Here is a 16,226-nt window from a genome sequence, read left to right as displayed (position 1 = left end):
TGTAATACTAAACAACTTGAACTTGCTTCACAGCTTCGTTCAAGAACATAATCACTCTTGCCTACAGGCTTAGAGTTACAAAAACTCTCAGCTTTTACCACTGAGAAACACATGGTAACCTTCCCACAGATTGGGAGGTTTACCTCACACACACCCCTAAAAATTCATTCTAAGAGGCTTACAAAAACTAGGTTACAATAAGCTATTTATAACCTAATCACCCAACTGGATTTGGGCCTTCAGAAATCGCAGCAAACTTGTTCTTTGCTGTTACAAATTCAGCAGAAACTTTCTGCTACAAACAAGGTCTTCAATCCTAAAATCTCTCCATATATATCTCCTTATTTTGAGCCTATATATATTCCAAGACCTCCACAAATAATGCTACATAGGCTTCTAACTAATTTCCACATATTAGTGAGCTAACAAATAGGCTATTTGTTAGGTTCCTTAATTGTAGCTTGGTTGTTGGTTTCCTGGATTTTAGCCTGAGAAAAAAGCTGAAACAGAAAAACTAACCAACCTACAATATAGCATATGCTGTCAAGAATGAATGTCACAACATTCAGTTTGACTTCCAAATCATTAACCATATGCTAAGTCTGTGTTTCCTGAAAATAGACTGTACAATTTGCTGTACTGTACAGAGCCAATCTGTCCATACTTCAGTATCAGCGTACATTAATAAATGTCAAAACATCCAATTTGACATTCACACATAGAGCCTTACATCAGGTCTGTTATCCTCTTGATAAGCAGACTGAGTTGCATACTGAAATGTAGCAGAAAACCAATCTGCTTATTGTTCAGTATATGTTGTCAATGATGAATGTCATAACATCCAGTTTGACATTCAGACAGTAGGCCTTATGCCAGGTCTGGTATTTCCTTGATAACCAGACTGGAAATGAATACTGAGCTCTAACAGAACACCAACTGTTCTATTCCTCAGTATCTGCTGACAGGGATGAATGTCACCACATCCAATTTGACATTCAATAAATCCTGTATTAGCTAATCCTGCAGTAATATACTCAAGTATGTCATGACATTAGTCAAGACATCAGAGTACAGTTAGATATTCTAACCTACAATGCAGTTACACAACCATCTCCACAGCATGTCATGACATCAGTCAAGACATTAGAATCCAGCTAGTGTTTTACCATACAATGCAGCCAATCAAACATCTACAAACTCCCCCTTTGGCAAATTTTTGGCTAAAACACTTTGGCTTCACAACAGAGTCCATAGCAGCGGAAAACACACATCTAGCAGGAAATTAACCTAGCTAATACACTCAGAGTAGCAGCACACTCACACAGAAGTTAAATAAAAACTTCTAATTGCAGCACACATACACATACTCACACTCATAGAAGTGGAACCTCAGCTGCAGCACTACCTCTGGATAAGAGGATCTTCAATATCTGTTTAGGAAAACACTCTGTTGTCCTGGGGCATCACAGGTGTTACTCCCCCTTTTTGTCAAAAATGTTGCCAAAGCAACACTTTAAATTACAGACCAACATAAACAGAATTACACACAAATGACAGATACACAATCTTGATTTTACTTCACAGTTTTAATCAAGAATACCCCCTCTTGATCTTGCTTTACAACTTTGATCAAGACACTACCCACTTGATCTTGCTTCATAACTTTGATCAAGTAGTCACACACTGTCTTCACAGATAGACCACAAGCTTGATGATTACTTGCAGCACAAAGACAGAACTCCCCCTGTCATGAACAACCAACTGTCCTCTTGAAACTTGGAGATCACACATGAACATATCAAACACCCCAAAGTTGGGCCTTCACATACTTCCTGATTCAAAGAGAACCCAAACCACTTGATGAATGGAAAACATAAGACTCATCTTCATGTCTTCAAGAGCACACCCTCTGTTCAACCCTCTTGGCTGAACACATCCACACTCTGTGTCAATCTCTCTTCTAATCAGAACAGAAAACCACTTCACAAAATGTTCTAGCATTCGTTAGGACATCCTTCACAACATAACAAGAAGCACCATCTGATAATCTTCAGATATCACTGAGTCACCAGCTTGATCCAAAAGTACCCAGACATAAATTGGGACATATACATTCTCATCCCATTACGAGAGATAATCTTCCATAGATAGCTCAGAGCTTCTACCACAAGCTCCAAGAGATGAATAGAAAACACCTCCTTTTGTCTTCAACTTACTACTTTTCTGATCAAAAGTAATTTGTCTTAGACTTTCCTCAAGAATAATCAGCTGCCATATGTGGATTATCTTGATTCTTCGAACTCACTTCTGAGATAGACCAAATGCCACTGGTTGATTACCTCCTTCATGAATCCTCATATGAAAAAGTCAAATGCCATTCTTTGACCTATCCACGTCTATCAGGCCTCTCCCAAAGATATTATGACCTTCCAAGTGAGACTTAAACTTCAAGCTACATGTTGAACAAAACTTAGATTTTCTAAGGCATGAACATGTAACATCCTTTATATCCAGCAACTCCAAAGAACTGCATCGAGGACGACCTTTTTGAAGTATCCAATCTACAACCCTGTAGACCCTTCTATCTCAAGTTGATGTGCCACTTCACCAACTAAGAATCTGATGTTGAACCAAATGTCACAACATTGTGTTTTGACATCTAGCTGTTGAATTCAGCTCCTTCTTCTGCCACTTGAAAGAACTTCCTCCCTTCACAGAACAAGAGTTCAATGTTCTCATAGACTTGATTGTGGAACCAAGTTTGAGTAAACAACCTCCATCCTGCAGGTTTGCAGTTAAGTCATCCAAGCTCACACCTTGATGAATCCCTGCTTCTTCTCCAAAGACATCAGACACTCTGATGCATGAGTCTTCAAAATGACCAGTTAGAAACTAACCCTTCAGCTATACCAAGGATTCCACTTCCTAAAGCAAGGCTGTTTCCATGATGTTAAGAATGCTGCCACTTGTTCTTAACTTCATAGTGTGCATTAGCCAATGCACTTCCTTACTTAGATCAGAGATAAACTGATCCAAGTAACCACCATCAAGACTCTGATGTCTTCTTCTTCTTGTACACACCAAGGCTGAACATGTTTCTTGCCAGGAAACCTTTTCAGAGATCATATGCTTTTGCTGCCACCAAAGAGATAAATCATAAACCAATGTACTATCCTTCCTGTGATTCTGCACAGGGTCTTGAAGAAGAGATGTTCCAACATCTTTAAGAACATCAGTTATCTTGAGCTCCAAGGATAATCAATTAACTACTTGTACTTGGCACAAGTTGACATTGATCTTAAATCCTTTCCCAATATTCCTTTCAGATACTTCCACCATAAGACTACTTTGAAAATACTCTTCAAGTGTCAACATCTTCTGCTTGCAAGCACTTCAACAGTTTTGAAAATCTTCTCAGATTAAATTCACCCTTAGGAATGAGATAGATGAATTCTTCCTTGCAAATGTGTCACACAACCACCAGAACCCATGTGACACAGATCAACAGCCAACCAGACCCTAGGCTGACCAAACGTGAGGAGGTTAACCAAAACTCCCCCTCAAATTAACAATCATGGAAACTCCACACTAATATCCATGCATTGTACAAAAATGTCTCAACATGACATACATCATCCCTACTAGAGGCAACTAACTCTATGAGCTATACCTATACATACTCCAATCACACCAATCAGACTCCAGCTGACCATACGTACTAGTGAGCGAAAACAACACCAGTCAATAGTAGATATGCATTGCCAAAGCAGACTACCTCAACCAACTTCTGAATCTTCATATTCTCACTCCTTGAAAGAACTACCACTTCTGAGCGAGGTGTTTGAATAACAAGATTCATGGTCCCAATCCTCTTAAATGGAATAACAGTCAGGTTACCCCATTATTGACTTCTATCATCCAGGGGACTTGTCTTCCAGCACAACATAGTACTTCAGGGAACAACTATCTAACCCTGATCAAGTTATAGGAATAAGGCAAATAGCAGGCAATTGCACAATGTCACATCTCAACCAGCTCCACTTCTAGAGAACAGACTTCTAAGAGTGACCTTCTTGAGCACACACACAGTTGACCCTACCCTTGTCAACTTAGCACAAACAGATGTCTCCTCTTCCAGGTCAGGAGTAGGTTCCAAACAAAAGTATCCCTTTGTTTGACACCTAAAAACATCTGCTCTTCAACCAGTAGCTGCATGCTTGTTGAACAACATGTTCTAACATCGCATAGAACATTAGTTCCACCATCACCTACGTCTGGGGGCATACCAAGCCAGGAAGAAGATCCACTATCAGCAGTATTAATTCAGAGTTAAACTCCCCCGTTTACAACTCTTCACTTAATCCCTACCCAATGCAATCTATACCTAGGAACTCCTAGATAGAAACCTCCAGTTTCCATTCCTATCACTACAATTACAATGTAATACTAAACAACTTGAACTTGCTTCACAGCTTCGTTCAAGAACATAATCACTCTTGCCTACAGGCTTAGAGTTACAAAAACTCTCAGCTTTTACCACTGAGAAACACATGGTAACCTTCCCACAGATTGGGAGGTTTACCTCACACACACCCCTAAAAATTCATTCTAAGAGGCTTACAAAAACTAGGTTACAATAAGCTATTTATAACCTAATCACCCAACTGGATTTGGGCCTTCAGAAATCGCAGCAAACTTGTTCTTTGCTGTTACAAATTCAGCAGAAACTTTCTGCTACAAACAAGGTCTTCAATCCTAAAATCTCTCCATATATATCTCCTTATTTTGAGCCTATATATATTCCAAGACCTCCACAAATAATGCTACATAGGATTCTAACTAATTTCCACATATTAGTGAGCTAACAAATAGGCTATTTGTTAGGTTCCTTAATTGTAGCTTGGTTGTTGGTTTCCTGGATTTTAGCCTGAGAAAAAAGCTGAAACAGAAAAACTAACCAACCTACAATATAGCATATGCTGTCAAGAATGAATGTCACAACATTCAGTTTGACTTCCAAATCATTAACCATATGCTAAGTCTGTGTTTCCTGAAAACAGACTGTACAATTTGCTGTACTGTACAGAGCCAATCTGTCCATACTTCAGTATCAGCGTACATTAATAAATGTCAAAACATCCAATTTGACATTCACACATAGAGCCTTACATCAGGTCTGTTATCCTCTTGATAAGCAGACTGAGTTGCATACTGAAATGTAGCAGAAAACCAATCTGCTTATTGTTCAGTATATGTTGTCAATGATGAATGTCATAACATCCAGTTTGACATTCAGACAGTAGGCCTTATGCCAGGTCTGGTATTTCCTTGATAACCAGACTGGAAATGAATATTGAGCTCTAACAGAACACCAACTGTTCTATTCCTCAGTATCTGCTGACAGGGATGAATGTCACCACATCCAATTTGACATTCAATAAATCCTGTATTAGCTAATCCTGCAGTAATCTACTCAAGTATGTCATGACATTAGTCAAGACATCAGAGTACAGTTAGATATTCTAACCTACAATGCAGTTACACAACCATCTCCACAGCATGTCATGACATCAGTCAAGACATTAGAATCCAGCTAGTGTTTTACCATACAATGCAGCCAATCAAACATCTACACTTGTTCTCGATGAAAGGACCCTTCTTGGGCAGGTGCAAAATAAACCACATATGTAGCAGACGAACATAACACACGATGGTACCCTTCTTCTTAAGTAATAAGTGTCATGAAGAAGTGTAGGAACCAAATTCTTAGACAGGAAGTTGTGAATATATACAAGGTCCACAAAATCTTCCATACTAGGAAACAACATTATCCCATAGACAAGCAAAGAGAAAGCAACATTGAAAGTTATCCAACTTCCAACATCAGCAAAGGCAACGACCTTCTCAACCAAAAACTTCATAGTAAAACCATGAGTTCCACCATAAGGCTTAAGATTGAGTTATACTTTCTTCTTTTTCAAATGCAAAGCTTCGGCTAAAATACGAGACTTCGGTAATTCCTTGGTACTAATAAAAGGAACCTGACCCCTAATTCCAACCCCCAAGGTATGTGAGTATTCCTCCAACATCGGGGCCAACTAATAATCCTGAAAAGTGAAATACGTTAAGGGAGGATCATACAACTGTATCAGAGTATGGACTATTATAGTGTTCACTTCAGTTTTGATAATACCTAAGAGATTCCCGTAGGCCTTCTTGAAATCCTCTTTGTGATCCAGACCCAAACAAGTTCACAATCCCTTCAAAGCTTTCAATTGGGGTTCCATAAACTTGTAAATGAACACACTTATTATGCCATGATTCATGCTATCTCTGAGTACTCGACAACAGACTAGACTCTCGGATTCCCTGTAAATGCATATGCAAAAGAGTTATGTAATGTAATGGTGTTTTAAGATATGCAACAACATGACCACATTATGGATAATTTGAACATTCTTCTTGAAGTAAGATCAAATGTTCAACGTTACATGAGAAATAGGGTATATAGGAGTTTGGTTTCCTACACAAACCCAATATCCCTCTCACAGGTATGTACTAGTCTTCCAAAGGTGATCCCTAAAAGGCCTCATAGAGTCATGGAATCAAGTGAAAATACCTTGCCGAGTGAATTCTCACAGGACAAAAGTACCCCCTAAGTGAAACTAGTATGGGTGTGAGTCTCGTGCCAACCCAACATGCAAAACGCAGGTCAACACGAATATCCACGAGTTTATCCTGTGTGTATACTCAAGCTCAGGTGTAGATATTCTCTCAAGTAACATCAACACATCCCAACAACGGGAAAATACAGATATCCAAAATGGGTTAGCAAATCAAATATTTAAAGCAATAAAATAAATGCAATAAATAAACATGATGATAAAACAGGCAGAACATGAAAATAAACACCCAAGCAAACAAGAAAGTAAACAAAACTAGGCTCAAGTCCTTCTAGTAACTAGGTTGGTATCCCCAGCAGAATCGCCAGTTGAAGCTAGCCGACAAAATGGTGTATGAACTGAACGTATCACACGCTCAAATGTACAACAGAGTCGCCATCAAACTTTATTCATCCCAAAAAAGGGAAGAGAAAATATCAATAAAACCTAAAGAGAAATAGATAAACAGGTAAGGAAGTTGGTTATACAAGGGGAAGATATTAGAACCCCTCACATCCATTGTACTCCATGGGAACCGTTTTGAATGCTCTTGCTTGGATGGATGTTGTTATCTTCATGTACCTGCAAAACAGAAAATGGGTTAGAAAAAGAGTGCTCGAGGAGGATTTTGGCCCTCATGCCTACGAACTCTCATGGTTCAATGAGAAAGTCAGAGCCTCGTAGTTCGTAGAACCGGAGAGGACAAAGAAAATAAAGGAATGTGCTCGCCAAGAATTCGCATCCTCGTGCCTACATATCCTTATAGTGCAATAGGGAAGTCAGAGTTCCGTATTTCAGAGGAAAAAGACCGGGAAAAAGACAAAATTAGAGGCGGTGTTTAAACTGGAAGGAAAAGGATTACGAGAGCACTAGGACTGACATGGTAAGTAAGAAAGTAGGAACTTGTCAAAGTATAGGGACTCACATGACAAGGGTCTTACCAAAGCATTGGGTCTCATATGGTAAGGAAAAGAAAGCAAGAACTTATCAAAGCACATGGCTCACATGAGACCAAAGTATTGGGTCTCACATGGTAAGAGGAAAGAAAGCAGGAACTTGTCAAAGCACAAGGACTCACATGAAAAGGGTCTTATGGAAGCACTGGGTCTCACATGGTAAGAGGATGGTGTTTAAACCCGTAACACCTCAAAATTTGCCCTCCTCTCTTGGGACTAGCTTATCATATTGCATTTCATCTTGTAGGTCATTAGGCATTGCATCTTGGCATATCATGTGGAAACAATAAACAAGTCATCCTCCTAAGTCTTGTTCAGAAGATAAAGAGATTGAGAGATGCAAGCCTGAGGGTCTTAATGAATTGGTCACTAGCCATTTGAGGGTTTGTGCTTCAATTAGGGTTTCTTGGTTCTTCAAGGAGATTGGGAATTATCTTGGTTGAAGTGGTACATCACCATCATCATGGTATTCTCATCACCAAGAGGTTTATTGTGCCTGATCAGTTCCTTGGGATTAGGGTTTTGACCTCTGGTCAACCCTAATCAGTTAATTTGTGCCAATCAGGGTTTGTCAAGGAGAGGAGGTCTTCAATGAGGTGGGGATCATCATATGCTTTTATTGAGCTTGTGAAAGCTAGGGTTTCATTTTGGAGCCATTTCATCAGGAGATTGAGGCTCAAATTCATCTGTGCATAGCCAAGTCATCTATCAACTGAAAAAGTCAACCAAAAGTCAACTGATGGATTTGGAGGTGGGAGAGGGTTAGAACTACTTCATTCATGTTCAAACAAGTCTCATTTGACATTTCAAACATCAACATTGAAGAAAATAAAGTCAGGACAAAACTTTCCAAAAATAGAAAGTGACTTGTAATTCAAAATTGCCAAAAATGGAAAGGTTTTCTCCTCAAGATTACATCATCAAAAATGCTTCAAATGAAATTTTGTTGAACATGAAAGTTGTATATCTTGTTGTCCCATTTCCAAAAAGTCCAAGAACATGAATTTCTCATGTATGGTTGAGAAGTTATGGATCAATCATGGTCAAGCAAATTTGAACTTCACAAGTGCATAACTTTTGAACCATAAGGCCAAATGAAGTGGTTCTTTTTGCAACATTCTTGTTTTGACATGTACTATCCAATTCATGCATCATAGGCCATGCATTTTGATCATAAAAATTTTGGACTTTTCATTTGAATTTTGGAGGGAAAGTGGTAATTCAAAAATTATGCATTGTATTCACTTCCTAACACTTGCATCTGGTTCAAAACAGGTTTTTAAGTGATTTCCAAAGGCATTTGTGTACTGTTACATTGCAATCCCATGCATAAGGTGCATTGTGCAAATTTGCACTTACACCTTTAATTTCATTAATCCTTGGCATTTGCTTAATCATGATTAGCAAGAATCATTAACAACACATATAAAAGCATAATCATAACAGAAAACTTCATTAATACTTCATTTTGCTCAGATCTAGATCTAATTCACCAATCTTCACATTTTTTTCTCTCACTTTTCCATCAAAGTTCTTCACAAACATTGCTTTGTTCTTGATTGAATCATCATCCACAAGCATAGTTGAGCTGGATTGAAGCAAAGTTTCAAGGATTTTCGAGCTAATTTGGAACTGTTGAAAGCTACATCCATTAATGGCAATTGAAGATTTGAGCAACATCAAGCACGATTGAGCATCAATTCTTCATCCATTCATTCACATGAGCATTGGAGATCATCTGTTTTTGCTTTCCAGGACTTAAAACAACCGATTCCAGTTCTGCACTTCCATTAAGGTCAGATTTCGAATGTCACGATTCTTGAAATTGATAGGTGCATGTTGTAGATCTCTCATAGGTGATTAGTTTGAGCTTTGTATCGTGGATTTTCATTAAGAAATAAGCAAGTTATGGTAGATCTAAGTTTGGCACATGAATGTTCTTGCATGCGAATCTTTCGATATAGTTTGATTTAGCAAAATCCAAGCCTAGCATGTTAATGTATGTTGAAAGACGAGTGCAATGGTGTATTGGTTTTGAATTTTTGTGCATAATTGTTCTTGACCTCGAAATTATGATGAACATGATGAACTTCTTAGGGTTTCCGTTCCAGAACTCGATTTGATCCGTTTGAGCGCTTTCTGCATGTATTTTCGTGTTAGAGACCATGCATTGGTCCATGCTGGCGTTACGTGGCATTATGATTGGTTCAGCTCGCTTGCCTTGGCCACATAGGCTTAAGTGAAACGGTGCGTTTCACTTAAGCACGCCTCAATTTGAAACTTGGCTCGGTTCGAATCCCAGTTGAGGCGCTTTTCCAATTGCTTTTGCATTTTTGTTCATGTTATGCTATCCATTCACACCATGCCTTCATCCATGTTTTTTTAATTTTTCATTCATTTAAAAAATTCATAACTCATTGATGGATGATCCAATTGACCTGGGAATTTTTGCATGTTGTTCCTTATGATTTCTAGTTTTTTATGAATATTTTTCCAGAAATTGTGCACGCATGAATTTTGTTTTGGCTTAGGGATTGTGTATGTATGTGCTTTCTTGACCTTGCTTGCCATTTTCTTCATGAAATGATGGATTTTAATCCAATGCTTTTGAAACTTTGCATGCTTAAACTAGACATCTTAATGGACATTTTGGTATAGAGTTTTCATTTTTCTCATTCCTGGTTGTTGAGATATGATCTGTTTAATATAGGTGTGACAATGTGTGTCACACCTTTGCTTGCTTGACTTGAGGATTTTCTTTGCCATGCCAAATGAACTCTAAATAATCTGATTTTTTTGCATGATGTTACTTCTGGATGTTAGGATTGCTTGTAAATTTTTGTGGAATTGTTGGAATGATTTCTGATTTGTTTGAGATTTTTCTTGCTGGTTAGTCATTTGTGGACTTTTGGATAGTCATGAACTTCAATGATTTGTGAAATGCTTGATGTTTATCATATGGATTTGAAATTTTGTACATTGATTCTAGACACTTTGAAGTTTATTGTGGCTTTGGTTTGAGGTCTTCATCATGTTTGGATTCTGTTTTAGGTTTGTGTTAAGTTGATGTATGAAATTGTGCCTCATTTGAGCTTGTTTGTGCTCACCTTGTCTTAGGGAATTTAATTTCCTTGCTTAAACTTGTCCAAATGCCTTGATTTTTGGTGTGTTGATCATGTAATGAGTTCTGTTTATCCATGATTTTTCTTGAGATTTATTGAGTCATTTTGGAATTGATATGGATTTGTTCATTCTGTTGCTTCAATGAGCTTCCAACTTGTATGCTTTGCCTTATTTGATTTGTGAAATGATTTTGGTGCATGATATGGATGTGGAACTTTTTGGATGATGTTCTTAATGGATTGAGCTTGATTCTTGTCAAATTTCATGTTCTGTTTTGGATTATTTCTCCCACTTTGACCCTAGGCCCTGTCCTAGTGGTTTGTGCTTATGTTTGGGTTGTGTTTTCAGGTTAAGAAGCATATGGCCATGAGGGAATTGATTCACATTGCTTGAGTTGACTATTTGGTTTATCTTGACTAATCTTGAATTGTTTTGTAGGTGGCTTTTGGATCATTTGAGTTGAGCTTGTGCCTTGCATATTGTAGCTTGCACTTGTTGTCTGTTTGACCATATCTGTTGACTTTTGGATTGTCTGTTTGACTTTGTGAGTTGTGTACTGATTAAGTTAGATTGTTTTCAGGTACATTAGTTGCTTAAGTTCTTTGAACTTGCTTTCTCTTTGCTTGGTTGCTTAACCATTTTAGGTATAACTCACTGACTTCATGTAGTCTGGAAGACCTGTCCTGTTACTTGGGCAGGCACCTGTCTGAAGCCCTCCTTAAGAGGCAATGCTTGTGTTTGTTTATCTTTTTGCCAAGCAGGAAAAGACCTTTGAAAAGGCAATTGGCAGATAAAAGAGATGTGCAATCCATATCCTGCTAATCAGTGTGTCATCCCTTTGCTCACATTACATGTTGATGCATTGTGGATATTAACCCAAGATCTTTGTTGAGTCAGTCATATGTGGATAGAATAGTTTCTGCTTTCTGAACTCCCACACCTTCTATTTGAGTCAAGCTCTCCCAGGCCAGGGATAAGAGCTGTGAGGCACACCCTTCACTTCCCATTTCATCTGCTTCACCCTAACTCTCAATGTTAGGGTTAAGAGCTAACTACACCCGATTCCAGTTGGCTTGTGTTTCACAGCCTAACCTTGTGTGAGCCCACTTTGTTTGTATATAGTGTGTGCTAATTGTGTGTATGTTTACTTTGCTTATTCTGTTTAGGATAGCTTACTGCCTGTGCAAGTTAGATAGAAAACTCAACCTAGGACCATTGTGGATTGCATGATAACTATTAGGCTCGAGTCAGTCTCCCTTCTAGTTTGTCATTTCCCAGTCTCTGGTTAGGAGAAAGTTTCTCCCCTGTTAAGGGGAACTACGTTGCCCTGATCCTCATACCAGATGAGGTACGTAGGCAGGAGGTCATACGAGATCTCTCTAGGCACCCTTTTTCTTTTTGCGTGTGTTTTGCTTGACAGTTACTAGGCTCGAGTGCCAGACTCCTTAGTAACTTGTTGTTTGTTACCCTTCTTGTGTGTGTTAGGAGATGGATGTAAGCCCAGCGATTGGCATTTTGTATCCTATTGTTGTATGCTTGGAGTCCGATATAAGTCCAGCAATTGGCGTTTGGTTTCCAGTGTGGGTCTGTTTGGTTCGGAGTCTGATGTAAGTCCAGTGATTGGCATTCATTTTCCATGTTTGCCTGTTTGCTTGTGTTTTGTTTCGGCGTGCGTGAGCCGAACTACGGTAGCTCTGATTCTCATTCCAGATGAGATACGTAGGCATAGGATGCGATATCCTAGCGAGCCCTTTCCCCTTTTCCTCCACCTGTGTTGTTTCCAGTGTACGTGTGTGATGTTTGTGAGCAGCGTTTAGCAACCTTATCCTATCTTTCTGAGCGTGGATCCCGTCGAGTACGACGTATGCGTAGGGGTGCTAATACCTTCCCTTCGCATAACCGACTCCCGATCCCATCTCTCTTTGGTCGCGAGACCATGTCTTTTCCAGGTTTACTTCTAGCGTTTCCTTTCCCTCTTTTGGGATAAATAACGCACGGTGGCGGCTCTGTTTGTTTTTGTTTTAGCCCGCCGGTTGTTTTTCGCGGATGCGACAAAACCAAAAGAGGATAGGGGGTTAACCATGAAGGTGTGTCCCTGAATTATGGTATCATAATCAAGAAAATGGGTTAACCTATGAAGGTGTGTCCCTAAGAAATGTGATTATAATGGTGTTTAAACCAAGAAATAAGGAATGACCATGAAGGTGTATACTAAAGATAGAGGGTTAACCATAAAAGGTGATGTCCCTAGAAAGGTGGTTACATTGGTGTATAAATAAAGAAATAGGGAATGGCCATGAAGGTGTATCCCAAAGACAGGGGGTAACCATAAAAGGCGATGTCCCTAGAAATATGATTACAATGGTGTTTAAACTAAAAGGAAAGATAAAAAGAGCCACATGGCTAGTTGCAAACTTGACAGTGAATTGACTGGAATTGCACTAAAGTCTATGAATAGAGGCAAATACTCTAAGAAATTGGGCCATTCGTCTTGTACTCAGAGATATTCTAGACAAGTGTAAGAAAGATCCCATATCATAGTTTTCTATTTCTTAAGGCTCATGGCATGCAAGCCTAGTCAATGTTTGACAAGTTGTTGAAGCAGGTTCCCAAGGATGCTTGTGGGGATGAGTCAGATTATTATGATCTGTTGAGGAGATCTGTAGTCCACTAGGAGTCTTGTACTTGTTAAGAGGATGAAGCCCCCAATTAACATAGACAAGTCCTATCAAGTGACAAAAGGACTTTTGGTCACTTGACAAAGACAAATGGGAAGTGTATCAAATGACATGATCTAGTTGATCAAAGTTAAATTTGACCAAACCAAATCAAAGGGAATAGAATTGATAAACAAACAAATATACATGATCATACAAAACTAACCTAAGGTCTCATTGTTATGTATCCCAAGAGGAAGCCATGTGGGTGCAAAGTGTTTTGTCCTATGTCTCATTGTTAGGTAGCCCAAAAGAAAGTCATGTGCGTGTAAAAGTGTGTTAAACCTAAGTAGATTAAAGTAAGAGGCAAATGAATAAAACAAATGCATAAGACCAAAAACTCAAAAGTTCAATAGGAGCAAAACAAGTCAAAGTGTCCATAAGGTCCATGGGTTTAAGGTTACTCCAAGTCAAGCAAAGGGTATAAACCTAAGTCCAAGTCCATAGTCCAAGAGGTCTTCAACATTCCAAGTCAAGCATATGTGTAAGATTAACTCCAAGTCACTTTATCATGTTTTGATTCTTTAAGATTAACAAGCACATCAATCAAACAAGATAAGAAGCATCTGGTGAATAAGGCAATATGAATAGAGTATGAAGTGAGATGATGATTAATGAAACATAAAATTAAAGTGCATTAAGTAAATGACATAAAAGTAAATGACATAAACTAAATGACTTGAATTAAATGGCAATAATTAAATGGCAATAATGTAAGTGGCACAAAGTAATGTTAGAAGTTAATGATCAATGAATTGTGTCGGGAAAATTTAGTGCTCTGTTGAGAAATCGTAAGTAGGCTTATATAGAAGCCATACTTATCTGAGGTCAGTCAATAACAATGTATGTGTCAGACAAGTTAGAGAATTAACACAAAGTTAATCTCCTACAATATGTCACACAATGATTAAAAGAAGAGAAAAGATGAAAGGTATAAAGAAAGAAGGGGAGAGCTAAGGCAATCACATATGGATCATTTTATCCGCAAATAAAAGAACTCAAAATATGACACATTAAGGGATAACCTATCACTGACGTAAAGTATTGAAGATGATTCACAATCATCAATCAACAGATTTGAATTAGAGAAGGTTGAATCAACCTCAAGTTCATCTATCAATGATTTGAGATGTGGAATAAATCATCAACCAAGCAATCAACTTAATTCAAAACATCAAGTAAATATAAAAAAGAATAAAAAATGATTAAAATGATTTAATAATGACTAAATAAAGAAAATAAATGAGGAAATGTCAAAGAGAGGTCAAAACCCAAAATAAAAGTCCACAAAAAATGGAGAAGGTCAACAAAATTAGAAGTAACTTGACGTTAAAAGTTGGGGTGGAAAATGTTTTAAAATGATTAAAATAAAATGTTAAATGAAAATTAAATGGAAAATAAAAAAAATATGAATTAAATGAAAAAAATAATTTGAAAATAAAATTAAATAGAAAATATTTTTAGAGATTTTCTATAAACATTTGGAGTTAAAAAGAATTAAGGAGCTATTTTAAATATTTTTTGAAAGAAAAAGGAATTAAAAACAAATTAAAACAAACGAAAAAGATTGAGCCATTAGATATGATTACTAAATTCTAGTCAACTGATCAGATGGCTAGGACCTAAAGTCAAAACGCGCTCACCATGAGGATCACTGCACCAGATCATAGCGGACAAAACAATTTAAAAAAACACGCGCCAACATATGATTGGTCCGATGTTTGAATTTTGGAGCGAAATGTTTGAATCATGAGGGAAGCATGATCGTCTTCAACCTCAGTTCAGATTTTTGCAAAGTCATGAACTCGTGTTTTTAACATGAATCAACCATAGATTCAATTGCAAACATCTCATCATTCATGTCTCCCCTGTATCAGATCCATTTATTGGCTCTGAGCAGGGAGAATTTTCTCAAGAAATCTAAAAAACCTAGTTATTCAAAGTAAAATTAAATGATGGATAGTTAAAATTAATACCAAGTAGGTAAGGGCTTTTGATTAGTGGAACAAGGCGAAGAGTGTGGTAACTTGTCTGCTTGAAATGGTAACTCGTATCTACCTTTTCGATTGAAGATTTAGAAGTCAACAATGGTGAATCTAGATCCAAGGTTCCGAGGAGCTTCAAGCTGAAATAATGATTCAGTTAGCTTCATAGGGTGCCGATGAAGGATTCTGGGTTTAGATTTGAAGTTAAAAGAGCTTGAATCAAGGAAATGGTTGACTGGTTATTTGAGGTATCAGGCTCCAATGGTTTTAGAGTTTCCTTGCCTTTCAAGGCTTGAAAATTAAGGCAAAAACTTCCTCTATTTATAGGTAATGTGTTAGGATCCAAATAAGTGTAAAATGGATCTTAATTCGTGTGAATCAATTAAAGAATTTTCAGATCTAAACTGTGTGAAAATTTGGCACCAAACTTATGATTTAGAAGCTTTGCAAGTCGTTTCATGTTGTGGTCAGATGCGTTTGGTCATGGGGAACAAGTTTACACACATGAGAAGTGGTCCCGAGTTGATTTTGGCATTATTCCACATTATAGGTCACGGTGCAAAACAAAGTTTAGGTCATCGAGTTCATGCTTAGGCCAATTCTAATCCACTCGTATGTTTTCTGATTTTCTTTAAGCCAATTGATCGATTCATGGAGTAGAAAATGATGCAAAAAGAATCAATTCTAAAGGAGATTTGAGGTGAAAGTTACATGCTTGTGTAGTTGAGGTCGTGACCTGGTTTTTAGGCTGGGCATTTTGTCATTTTGAGGTCCTAAGTTGAT

The sequence above is a fragment of the Lathyrus oleraceus genome, chromosome 3 (assembly GCF_024323335.1).
Source record: "Lathyrus oleraceus cultivar Zhongwan6 chromosome 3, CAAS_Psat_ZW6_1.0, whole genome shotgun sequence".
NCBI classification, from domain to species: Eukaryota; Viridiplantae; Streptophyta; class Magnoliopsida; order Fabales; family Fabaceae; genus Lathyrus; species Lathyrus oleraceus.
Note: the sequence above shows the minus strand (reverse complement) of the source record.